The sequence below is a fragment of the Nicotiana sylvestris genome, chromosome 8 (assembly GCF_000393655.2).
Source record: "Nicotiana sylvestris chromosome 8, ASM39365v2, whole genome shotgun sequence".
Classification (NCBI taxonomy): Eukaryota; Viridiplantae; Streptophyta; class Magnoliopsida; order Solanales; family Solanaceae; genus Nicotiana; species Nicotiana sylvestris.
The window spans coordinates 126,879,207-126,892,997 of NC_091064.1; positions in this window are offsets into that span (position 1 = coordinate 126,879,207).

Consider the following 13,791-nt stretch of genomic DNA (forward strand, 5'->3'; position numbering starts at 1 on the left):
TAACATTTAGCCCGTGCACGCACTCGTCACCTTGCGTACACGGCCTTCACATATCACAATTTATCACAACAACACCAAATCCTAAGGGAAATTTTCACCACACAAGGTTAGACAAGTCACTTACCTCAAACCATGCTCAATAAATCAATTAGAAGGCTTTTCCCTTGATTTTCCAACTTCGAACGACTCGAATCTAGACAAAAATAATTTCACACTATAAATATAACTATAGGAAACTAGTTTAAATAATGAAATAATGGTTTTAGCAAAGAATTGGAAAATTGCCCCAAAAAGTCGACCGGGACCGCATCTCGGAACCCGACCAAAATTATAAAATCCAAACACCCATTCGATATCCAGTCCAACCATACAAGAATTATTCAAATCCAATCACATTTCGCCTTTCAAAAGCCAAGAATTTAGTCTAAGAAGTTCTGCACCTTTTTCCCCAATTTTGAATTCCAAAACCATAATTAAAATGTGTAATTAACAGTAGATTCATGGGAATTAATAAAAACCGTGTCAAGAATCCTTATCCTAACACTTCATCTGAAAATCCTTCAAAATCTTGCCTCAATACGATCTATGAAAGTCCTAAAATGAAAATAAAATCAAATCCTCGATTTTTCCCTTTTTGCCCCAGAAGAATTGCTTCTGCGGAGCCTTAGCCACATCTGCGGTTCCGCACCTTCGGAAAACCCATCGCAGGTGTGGACTTCACTTAAGTCTAAAGGATCCGCTTCTGCAAAAAAACACACGCACCCATGCATTCGCACCTGCAGCTCGCATATCGCAGCTGCGCTCAGGTACGCACATGCGATCCTCTCCATCGCTAAGGCGAAGCCTCTCCTGCAGAACCTTTTTCGCACCTACGAGCCCTGGCCTGGGCTTACTTCTCCACTTTTGTGCTTCCTCACATGCACATGCGAGCCTGCACATGTGATGATACCCTCCGCAGGTGCGATGACACCAGAAGCTGGGATCTTTTCAGAAAGGCATATGCCCAACAATTGCTCCGATATCGATATGAATCGCTCCCGGGGCCCTTGGGACCCCGTTCGAGTACCCAAAACACCTAAAGGAGCTATCCGAGGATGAAAACAACATCAAACTACACGTATTCAACGAATCACAACCCAAATTCAAGCTTACCAACTATGAACTTCCAAATTCCGAAACTGACGCCGATTCTTACCGAAATAACTCCGATTGATACCAAATTTTATACACAATTCATAATTGAAATTATGGGCCTATTCCAACTTCCGAAATAGGAATCCGACTCCGATATCAAAAAGTCCAGTCCCAGTCAATCTTCCCAAAATTCCATCAATTTTCCAACTTTCGCCAACTCACGTCGAAATGACCTACATACCTCCAAATCAACGTCCGGATATGCTCCTAAGACCAAAATCACCATACAGAGTTATTGGAACCGTTAAAACTCCATTCCGGAGTCGTCTTCACACAAGTTAAACTATAGTCAACTCTTACGACTTGAACTTCCAATTTTGGGACTATGTGTCCTATTTCAATATGAAACTCTCGCCAACCCGACACTAAGCACCCCGACAAGTCACATAACCGTAATATAACATAGAGGGAGCATAAATTTGGGGATCGGGGCTAAAATACTCAAAACGACTGGCCTGGTGGTTACATCCTCTCCCTCTTAAAAAAAACATTCATCCTCGAACTAGTATAGAGACATACCTGAAGTGGTGAAAAGATAAGGATAACGACTACACATATCATGTTCAGTCTCCTATGTCGCCTCCTCGATTGGCTGACCCTTTCAATGAACCTTCACTGATTCAATATTCTTCGACCTCAACTTTCGGTCTTGCCTATCCAAAATGGCCACCGTCTCCTCAACCTAAGACAGATACTTGTCCAACTGACTGAGCTGAAATCCAACACATGAGATGGATCACCGTTATACTTTTGGAGCATAGAAACATGGAATACTGGATGAACGTCAACTAGACTAGGTGGTAGTGCCAGCTTGTAAGCCACCTCTCCAATCCTCTCAAGAATCTCAAAAGGTCCGATATACCTAAGGCTCAGCTTGACCTTCTTCCCGAACCTCATAACACCTTTCATGGGCAAAATCTATAGCAAGACGCGCTCCCCAATCATGAATGCAACGTCGCGAACCTTCCGATCCGAATAAATCTTCTCTCTGGATTGGGCTGTATGAAGTTGATCCTGAATCAATTTAACCTTTTTCAAAGTATCCTGAACCAAGTTTGTACCCAATAGCCTAGCCTCGCCCGGCTCAAACCAAACCACTGGAGACCGACATTGTCTACCATACAAGGCTTCATACGAGGCCATCTGAATGCTCGACTGGTAACTGTTATTGTAGGCAAACTCTGTAAGCGGCAAGAACTGATCCCAAGAACCCCCAAACTCCATCACACACACATGAAGCATATCCTCTAATATTTAAATAGTGCGCTCGGACTCTCCAATTGTCTGAGGGTGAAATGTTGTACTCAACTCTACCCTGTGCCTAACTCATGCTGAACGGCTCTCCAGAACTGCAATGTAAACTGCGTACCCCAATCAGAGATGATAGATACCGGCATGCCATGTAGCCTGACAATCTCACGAATATAAACCTGAGCCAGCTGCTCTGAAGAATAGGTAGTCACCACTAGAATGAAATGAGTTAGCCTATCCATAATCACCCAAACCGCATCGAACTTCCTCTGAGTCCGTGGGAGCCCAATAACAAAATCCATAGTAATCCGTTCCCATTTCCACTCCAGAATCTCCAGCTTCTTTAGCAACCCACATGGCCACTGATGCTCATACTTCACCTACTGACAATTTAGGCACCGAGCTACATACTCCACTATGTCCTTCTTCATTCTCCTCCACCAATAATGCTATCTCAGATCCTAATACATCTTCGCAGCACCGGATGAATGGAGTAACACGAACTGTGAGCCTCCTAGAGAATCAACTCACGCAAACCATCTACATTGGGCACACATAACCAGCCCTGCATCCCTAATACACTATCATCTCCAATAGTGACCTCCTTGACATCGCCGTGCTAAACCATGTCCTTGAGGACAAAAAGATGGAGGTCGTCATGATGACCCTCTGTGATACGATCATAAAGAGAAGACGTGAGAAACCACACAAGCCAAAACTCGGCTCGACTTAGAAATATCCAACTTAACAAACTGGTTGGCCAAGGCCTGAACATCCAAGGATAATGGCCTCTCTACTACTGGTAGATATGCTAAGATGCCCAAATTCTCCGCCTTGCGACTCAAGGCATAAGCCACCACATTGGCCTTCCCGGGATGATATATAATGGTGATGTCATAGCCCTTAAGCAACTCTAACCACCTCCGCTGCCGCAACCTAAGACCCTTCTATTTGAATAGATATTGTAGACTCCGGTGGTCGGTGTAGACCTCACAAGGGACACCGTACAAATTGTGCCACCAGATCTTCAAGGCATGAACAATAGCTGCTAGCTCGAGGTCATGGACATAATAGTTCTTCTCATGCACCTTCAGCTGTGTAGACGCGTAGCCAATCGCCCTACCGTCCTGCATCAACACCGCGCCAAGACTATTACGTGATGCATCAAAGTATACAGTATAAGACCTCGAACCCGAAGGCAATACCAACATTAGGGCTATAGAAAAAGATGTCTTGAGCTTTTGAAATCTCTCCTCACACTCCTCAATCCACCTGAACGGAGCACCCTTCTAGGTCAATCTGGTCATAGGTGATGCAGTAGACAAGAGACCCTTTACAAATCAACGGTAATACCCCTCCAAACCAAGAAAACTCTAGATCTCCTAAGTTGAGGACGGTCTGGGCCAACTCTACAGTGGCTCAATCTTCTTCGGATCTACCTTGATCCCTCACTCAACACCACATTACCTAAAGATGCTACCGAATCTATCCAAAATTCACACTTTGAAAATTTTGCATATAACTTATTTTCTCTCAAGGTCTAGAGCACGATCCTCACGTGCTGCTTATGATCCTCCCAACTCTGAAAGTACACCAAAATATCGTCAATAAACACAATGATGAATGAGTCAAGATAAGTCCATAATACACTGTTCTACAAGTGCATAAATACTGCTGGGGCATTGGTCAGCCCAACAGACATCATAAGGAACTCATAATGACCATACCGAGTCCTGAAGCCAGTCTTCGGGATATCTAGCTCCCGAATCTTCAACTAATGATAGCTTGAATGCAAGTCAATCTTGAAAAACACTCTGGCACCTTATAGTTGATCAAATGGGTCATCAATATGTGGCAGTTGATACCTGTTCTTCACATTAACCTTGTTCAATTGGTGATAATTAATGCACATGCGCATAGAATCATCCTTCTTCTTTACAAACAAGACTGGAGCACCCCAAGGCAACACATTGGGCCGAATAAAGCCCTTATCAAGAAACTCCTGCAACTGTTCCTTCAACTCATTCAACTCTAGTGGGGCCATAGAATGTGGAGGAATAGTATGGGCTGAGTGCCCGGTAAAATCAATACCAAAGTCGATATCCCTGTCGGGCGGCATGCTAAGAAGATCCACCGGGAATACATCTAAAAAATCCCTTACTTCCAGAAGGACTCGACGGTAGGAGTATTAACACTGACATCTCTCACATAAGCTAGATACGCATCACACCCCTTCTCAACCATCCGTTGAAACTTTATAAATGAAATAACTCTACAAGATTAAAAATATAAAGTACCTCTCCACTCTAACTGCGGAAGACCTGGCATAGCCAACATCACCATCTTGGTGTGACAATAAAGGATAGTATGATAGGGTGACAACTAGTCCATTCCCAAAATAATATCAAAATCTACCATACTGAGCAACAATAGATCAGCTCTGGTCTCAAAACCACCAAGAATGACTAAACAAGATCGATACACATGGTTCACAACAATAGAATCTCCCACATGTGCGGACACATAGAAAGGAGAACTCAAAGAATCAGGGGATACACCCAAATATGAAGAAAAATAAGATGACACATAGGAATAAGTGGAGCCTGGATCAAATAAGACTGATGCATCAATATGACAGACCAAAACAATACTTGTGATGATGGAGTCGGATGTAACTGCCTTCGTCGTTGCAAGAAGAGCATAATATGTGGTCTGGCCTCCCCCTCTAGGGCGACCTCTACCCGCTCGACCCCCACCTCTGGCTGGCTATGCAGGTGAAGTGGCTGATGGTGCGGTAACCATGGCCTAAGGACCTGGTGGAGCATACGAAGCCTGAGTAGTCTATGGCGGTGCACCCCTACTAAAACTGGGCAATCCCTCACCATATGACGAGTGTCATCATACTCAAAACAAGCTCTCGAAGGACGTGTATGCTGTGGCTGTCTTGGGCTTGATTTGTCTAGACTAATCGTTGAAAGCACCCTGTGTAGGAGGTTCACTAGACAATGGCGGTGCATAATAGGGAGCTTGAGGCCTAGGAGTGGCTGGAATACCGCTGGAAGCTGGGAGTGCTAAATGAACATGGCGACTCACGTAGATGCTACCATGACGAGCTACAACTGGGGAACGGGTACTACTATACATGCCATAATCTTGAGACCTCTTGGCCTCACTCTCCTTTCTCTCCCGGGTCAACATACCCTCAAATCTCCTAGAGATCCCCACTACTTGCTAGTAAGCGAAGTCCTTCTCTAACTCTCGGGCCATGCTAAATCTAATACTAAGGTTGAGCCCCCAATAAATCAACAGACTCGCTCTCTAATAGTAGCAACTAAGGCTAGTGCATGCCAGGCCAAATCACTGAACTGGACTGCATAATCCGACACGGTCATAGAAACCTGGCGCAACAGCTCAAACTCTACATGCAATGCATATGTGAGACTCTTGGGAACATACTCCCTCAAGAACATATCTAGGAACTGAGTCCAAGTGAGTGAAGCTTCCTCGGTTGGGCTACCCAAATCATATGCTCGCCACCACTGATAAGCCGCTCCCTTAAGCTAGAACGTGGTGAAAGCAACCCCACTAGACTCCATAATACCCATAAAAAGGAGGATACAGTGGCACTCCTCAAGAAAATGCTAGGCATCCTCTGATGCCAAGCCACTAAAAGTAGGAGGTGGTACTTCTTGTACCTCTCGAGCCTGAGCTACTCCCCCTCAGAAACTGCCGCCCTAACCTCGGGCTGAACTGGGGCTAGCAGATGCACTAGTATGACCTCTAGGACCTGGTCAACCTGGACCTACTGCTCTGGGGTACAGGCGGCGGGAGTCTGTGCTCCTCTTCCGGCTTAGGATGTGTCAGGATCAAGTGGGATCAACCCTGCCTAAGCTAAAGTGTCGAACATGCTCATAAACTAGGCGACAGTCTCCTAGAGAGCTGGTGTAGTAACAGGCATCTCAAGTGCCTACTCTCCAACTGGAGCTAATGGTGGCTCCTCTGTAGCAGCCTGTGCAGGTGCTCTACCTGCACCACGTGGATGTCCTCGGTCTCTACCCCAACCCCATTTTCTCGCTGCTCTAGTAGGAGGCGCAAGTGTCTGGTCATTTGATCTGGTTGTACGTGTCCTCACCATCTGTGAGAAAAAAGAAAGACAAAGATTTAGAATTCCAAAATCAACAATTTCGCACAATAAGGAATCAAAGAAATGAAGATTTTTCCTAATAGTTCCATAGCCTCTCGAAGATAGGTACAGATATCTCTGTACCAATCCGTGAGACTATACTAAAACTGCTTGTGACTCATAACACCTATGAACCTAGAGCTATGATACCAACTTGTCATAACCTCAATTTTCCTCTGTAGGATGTCGTGATGGTACCTAGTTTCTAAGACTAGGTAAGCCTAACAAACATGCAAAATAACGGAAATAATAATTTAAAAGCTCAACATCAACAACTATATAAAATAAAATCTGCAACTCAACATGTACATCTCCCAAAACCCGATGTAAATACAAGTCACAAGCTTTAGATACAGTACTGAACACTCCTATACACCACTATCTATAAAGATGTAAAGAAATAAGTAAATAACAGGATAGAAGGGGACTCCGAGGCTTGCAGACGCGGGCAGGTGTACCTTGAAGTTTCCAATAAGCAAGCCACACAACGCGCTAACATCGAGGCTAATAAGATGTACCTAGATCTGCACAAAATATGTGTAGAAGCATAGTATGAGTACACCACAATGGTACCTAGTAAGTACCAAGCCTAACCTCGGTAGAGTAGTGACGAGGTCAGGTCAAGGCCCTATTTGAGATAATAAGAAATAAGGCAGAAGATGTAATAATATAGTGGTAATTACAAGGAAAGGAAACAACAAAGAATTTACGGAAAGATAACAACATAGAATCAAGGAAGCTAATACAACACGAAAAGAAAACAAGACTTTAACATGTTAAGGAACAACAACCAAATTGTATAGAAAATATAGAAGATCAATAGAGGCACTCCCGAGGTACTGCCTCATAGTCCCAAATTATAAAAATAACTCAAATTTTTCTTATATCACTGCGGTAGCCTTTAAATTTTTGTTTGAAAATCATTTTCCCGAAATAGCATCTCGTGTTTCAGCCCACCTTATCACACCACATGGCTTCTAGTAATTCCCCTACTAGCCACGCGTATCATGCACACCTGATCTCACCGCATGCGCTTCAACCCCCAGACATTATGCCACCGCATGTGTATCAATAATCACAACGGCATGACAGAAACCTCATTCAAATAGTAGCAACCGCAAGTCAGAAACCTCTGCAAACAATAACTACAGCACGACAGAAACCTCGGGCACACAACCAAACAATCACCTCAATAATAACACAATGCCAATACATAACAACAATAAAGCGATATTTCACAACTAGCACCTTGCCTCAATAGAACCCACAGTCTTTACAACTCAACACCAAATTCAACAGCAAGATTTTTCAAGGATAACAATTTTAAGTAAAGAATCCTATAGTTAAATCATAAACATGGAACTAAGGAAGAAAGTAATTCAACTAAACAAGTAGAACATGTTGAAAATAGAGATAAGAAAAGTAAACATGTGAAATTAGACTAAACATGGTGACTATAACATGCTAAGTAACTCTATTAAGGCATGAAAAGGAAACTACGTAGCTAAAACATGAATTTCAACATTTATCACGTGTACGCACTTGTCACCTTGCGTACATAGCCTTCACATATCACAATTTATCACAACAACACCAAATACTAAGGGGAATTTCTCTCGTACAAGGTTAGACAAGTCACTTACCTCAAACGACGCTCAAACAATCAATTATGTTACATCCCATGTTTTCGTACATGAGAGTACGTCGTAAGCCAATTGATGTAAGCTCGGAAATGAGATAACTTTTGAAAGTACATAACATAAGTTCATCATGTTATCTTGGAGGTTACAAATCTTTAAGATCATGAATAATAAGTACCAAAAAGGGTTGGAAAGCTTAGACGCTAAACGAATTGAAGAAAATAAGTTTCATCGAAAGTCGATAAGTTTGGAATGTTAAAACATATACTTTTGGGGGTGAGACTAGGGTTATTAACATGATGAAGAGGTTAATTTATGAGTTATTTTAGTTGTATGATAGTCATGTTTTATGTTTTTAAGTCAAGCGAGTTGTGGAACAAAGAGTTGGCAAAGGTCATCACAAGTTGCATTCATAATGTGCTGAAACCTAGGTCAAATGTAGCTGCACTTTTCTCCCAATATACTTGGAATAAAGGGATGATATAAATATCAAATTTAAGCTCTATGAGTCTAGGTTCCAACGCATTAAACCTTTTGTCAATATGATCTCAGAGTATAGAGATATTTGCATTTTCGTGAGACTGCGCAGATCAGTAGGTGACAAGTAGGTGCATCACCTACTTGCCAAAATGAGAGGACTCAATTAAATGCCCCAAAGTCGGCCAAGAGGGTCTTTTAAGGTATTATAAACTCATTTATTTCAATCATCTTCCAGACCTTGAAATCCTAATTGAATCCCCGCAACTCCTCCCCAAAAATCCCACACAAACCCTAGGGTATTCCAGGTGTGACGACGCAATTCTAGTGCTGAAAAGTCCGGACATCTTGCTAGTTTCTCTTTCTCCTTCTTGTAGCTACATTGAGGAACTTATTTTTGATGAAGAAGGACCATTTTTCGTGGGTTATACTCATTACAAGGTAAGTTTATGCTTCTCCTTCCATTATCTATGCGTTTGCGGGTTGTAACTCGATCGTAAAGAATAGACCTAGCTAGTTTCGAAAGAATGGTATATTGTTTGTTCTTGTGTAATGGTTGGCTAGTTGTGAACTTATTTTTAAGTTGAATTCATGGCTGGTTTATTGTATACGGGGTATAGTTATGTACTTTTGGTTGTGCTTCTCAATTTGAAAGAAAAGACAAGTCGAAACGTGTTTAAGTAAACTGAAAAATTATTTTTGAGTTGATGAACTTTTGGGACTGTTTTGTGGTCTGTTTCGTATTGGTATTGGGTTGTCTCTTTTGATATTGTTTTTATGGAGTTGAGATGAAGAAGGGTGTGGAGAAACACCACATAATGGCAAGGTTGCTTGCTGGTCGTTCGTCGTAACATTTTCGGTTTGTTTGACATTATTATGGTTGTCGTGTTGTGTATGAAGTGATAGGGGCATGTTGGGCTATTTGTGATTATTTTGACTAGTGTGAAGTCATTATATAGTGGAGGTGTTGTCCATTTCATTATAAAATAGGTTGTAGTCGATACATAATAGTTACGACGCTTAAACGATAATGATAGTGTCATTTCTCTTATTATAGACTAAGGAGTCGGGACATTTGCATAGCTTGAGGTTAGGCAGTACATATACAAGGTATGTGAGGCTATCCTTTTCCTTCTTTTGCATGACTTCAGTTGTACATAATGCAATGAACGAGCTTCCAAAAGTACTCTACTCTTAGAAGCTAGCAGTACTTACATTATTTCCCTTCTTATGGAACAATTGATACTGAGGTTGCTTCTCTTATTCTTATATTATCAATGTTGTTGGTACTTCCTGATTCTTATAAGATTCTTGATGAAAAGTTATTCCTAATAACGTGTACGGAGAATATTGACCTTATGTCACTTCGAAAGGTTCAGAATATGATTCTAGTGAGTCCTACATGCATTATATATATGTATCTATTTTACTCTACCGAGCCACGCTTAGTTGGCTGGGTACAACACCTATTGTGCAACCACTGATCAGTTGGGTTTACCGAGCTCCACGTGGCCGGGTACGATTCTACCGAGCCTTATGATGGCCGGGTATGTTTTTACTGAGTCCTATTTGAGGCCGGGTACGGTATGATGATAATGATGCCCATAGAGGCATATGCTTTTTAAAAGTTTATGTATATATATATATATATATTATGCATTTCATATCAGTAGCCCCCAGAGGCACTCCGATGTTATAGGTTGTATCTTCTCTATCTCTCTTTACACTACTGTTTTTGTTTATGTTTTCCTGCCTTACATACTCGGTACTTTATTCGTACTGACGTCCTTTTTGCCTGGGGACGCTGCGTTTCATGCCCGCAGGTCCCGATTGATAGGTTGGCAGTCCTCTAAGTAGGCTATCATCTCAGTGGAAGGTGTTGGTTCACTCCACTTGCTCCGGAGTTGCCTATTTGGTTAGTATGTTTTGGATATGTATTGATTGGTATGGCGAGGCCCTGTCCTGACCTTTATGATATTATGTACTCTTAGAGTCTTGTAGATTGATGTTAGGTGTATGGATACTTGTATCGCCTTGTCGGCTTATGTTTTGAGTTTACAAATGGTCATGTCAGCCTTATAGGCCCGTATGTCACATGTATAAGTTTGTATATCATGTTGGGTCGTCATATGTTGAGTATTCCCTTATGTTTCATTCTTGTTATTTCATGATGAGGTTTTTGGCTCATTTACCCATGATAGTATGATAAGAAAGATATGTTACGTTGGTACTCGGTTGAGTAAGACACCGGGTGCTCGTCGCGGCCCATTCGGTTTGGGCCGTGACAAAAGTGGTATCAAAGCAGTTCTGTCCTAGGGAGTCTTCAAGCCGTGTCTAGTAGAGTCTTGTTTATGGGTGTGTAGTGCATCACACTTATAAGCAGGAGGCTGCATGGCATTTAGGACTGTCACTCTTTCTTCTTACTCTAGATCGTGTTATAGAGCTCAATTGTAAGAATTCAAACTTCTAAATTCTATTTTATTTGTAACATAATGATACCTCATCCAAACAAATAGGTTGTAAGAGATTAAATGTTGTTGTAGAAGAGTTGAGTCAATGGAACTCGATTTTGCATCATGCTTATGATGAGTAAATGTAAGGTCTTCAGTAGATTATGTACTAAGATGCATAAGTTTCTTGATAAGGAGGCCTAAGGCATGAATATGTATCGACCCATATAGTTTAAAAACCAACAAGAGAATCAGAAGGTAGATACAAGTTTCAACAAATAAAACAAGCAAGGTGGCGAAGGTTACGAGGTACCAGTTAGTGAAGGTTTTGAGTTTTTACAATTCAGGCAGAGAAATATATGTATTCTGAGTTACATTCAATAGTAACAGAGGTATGTACAATTGGTCATGCCCATCTATGTATGCCCTATGGGAGTTGACAGATATAGTTTAAGAGAAGAAGGGGATAGCAAGATCCAATTGGGGCTAGAGTAACCCATAAAGGTAGATGGATTATTATCATTAGCTAATATTTCCGAAGGATATTGCAAATATGGTAACGACTCTCCTTGTAAAACACCCCGGTGGTGCAATCTAGAATAGTACATTTAGATAGGAATACTAGAATGTCTGGAAAAATTTAGAAGATTGGCACTGGAATCCTACAAAGGATAAATATTTACCTTATGGTTCTCATTCCTAGTAAACAGAGAATGCTAGGTGACCTAAAGAGCTAGTGAGATGAAGCAAGGGGAGCTAAAAGTGAAAGAATGATTTGTTGAAGTTATCAGAATAAAGTGATAGACAGAAATATTATCCAGAGAATAAGAAGAGAGTAAATGAAGTATTATGAGTAAGATGTAATAAATGGGTGATAATAGTAAATCAAAATACGACACGATGACAAAGTTTATGTCAATTGAAGGAAGATACAAGATATGACAGGTCTTAAGGTAATAAAAGAGTATAAGACATAAATTCATATTCCCATTTCGAGAAATGATTTGGTGACTCCAACGTGATTACCAGAAGGAAATGTTAGACCCCAGAGTAATAGAAATCAGTATGGGCTGGTAAACAAGATAAATCGAATATGAATAAGGGATCAAATGAGTTTATAATAGTCGTCATCGTGAGAATTTCAGAGATAGCATTGCAACAATAATAGAATGGACAACAAAAGAATAACCTTTAAGGTTTATTCAGGAAGACGCTTCTCTAAAGCAAGCACAATGAGTAGAGTTAAGCTTAAGGGACTAAGTGTACCAATTACACTAAGTGTCACCCATGTGCATAAGAAATTCAACTATCCCCGGTATAGAAAGGTTACCTCAAGGTGAGTAAAATGTCAGTGAAGATGTGGAAAAAAATAACAAAGATAAAGAGGTAACTATGGGATATTAAAGGAAGCATGTGGTAAAAAAGGTGAAAGGAATGAGAATGCATCTGTTCAGATCCTACAGATATGATATGACTCCAAAATATTATGCAAGTATGATGCCAGGTAGAAGCAATAAGGGTTCTGCACTCGACGATATTGATAAATAAGTGCAAAATGAACACTTGATACATAAGGAGCCAGTGCGATAGGTAACTTAAGACAAAGTAAATAACCAAAGAGAGATTACGCGGAATATAGATATGAGAATGGACCAACGAGTAGTTGTAGTTGATTCAGGAAGAGTCATGTTATGGTTAGACAAGGGGTTATAAGCAAATCAACAGATCATGCAAGATAAACATAGTGAATCCTAATATAGTGAATTCAGTCTTACAGATATGATGTCATAACCCTTGAGAAATGCTCAGATAGGAGTTGGGGTATTTAAAGGTATTGTATAAGTATTACGGGAATAATGGAGAGTGCCATTAAGGAGACAATCAAAATCTGAGTTTAAAAGTAACCCTACAAGCACAAGGGCACGGAGGTATGTAACTAAGGATGTTTGTAGGCGAGTAAGAATATCGAAAATTCCTTCGTGTATACAGTATAACAAGATCACAACTTTACAAGATCCAGAAGGTCTCCTAAGTACTACCACGAAAGACTAGCTCAGGAAATAAGGAAGAGGGCTTCAACCTAAGCATATTAACTTGAAGAATAATTGGTCTGGTAACAATAGTCTCACTACAACATTGGATGTACTCCATTAAAAAATGGTGCCTATAGTAGCTAATGAATGGGAAAAAAAATCAAAGGTGATGTTTGAGATCATATGAGGTACATGAAATTATAGTATTTGTGGGCAATAAGTTAAGCCAAGTATTCATGCAACAAGTTGCAGAACGACCAGGAAAAGTAATTGCTTACATTTAAAGACAACTGAGAAGGCACAAAAGGAAATCTGTGGTGCTAGCAAGTTAAAGAAAGGATGTGAGTAGTACAAATAGATATGTGTAGGTCGCAAGCTAAAGTATGGCAGAGTGACAAGACTTAAGGTATATGGGAGTAAGGATAAGAAAAGGTGAGTTAGGAGCTGACAAGAATAGGTAAGACCTCGGTATTAAGCCCATCAAACAAGAGAGCTGATAGTTTATGTATGTTATAAAAAGCTCAGTATAGCTTTAATTAACACGGAGGTGTCTAAGACTAGGA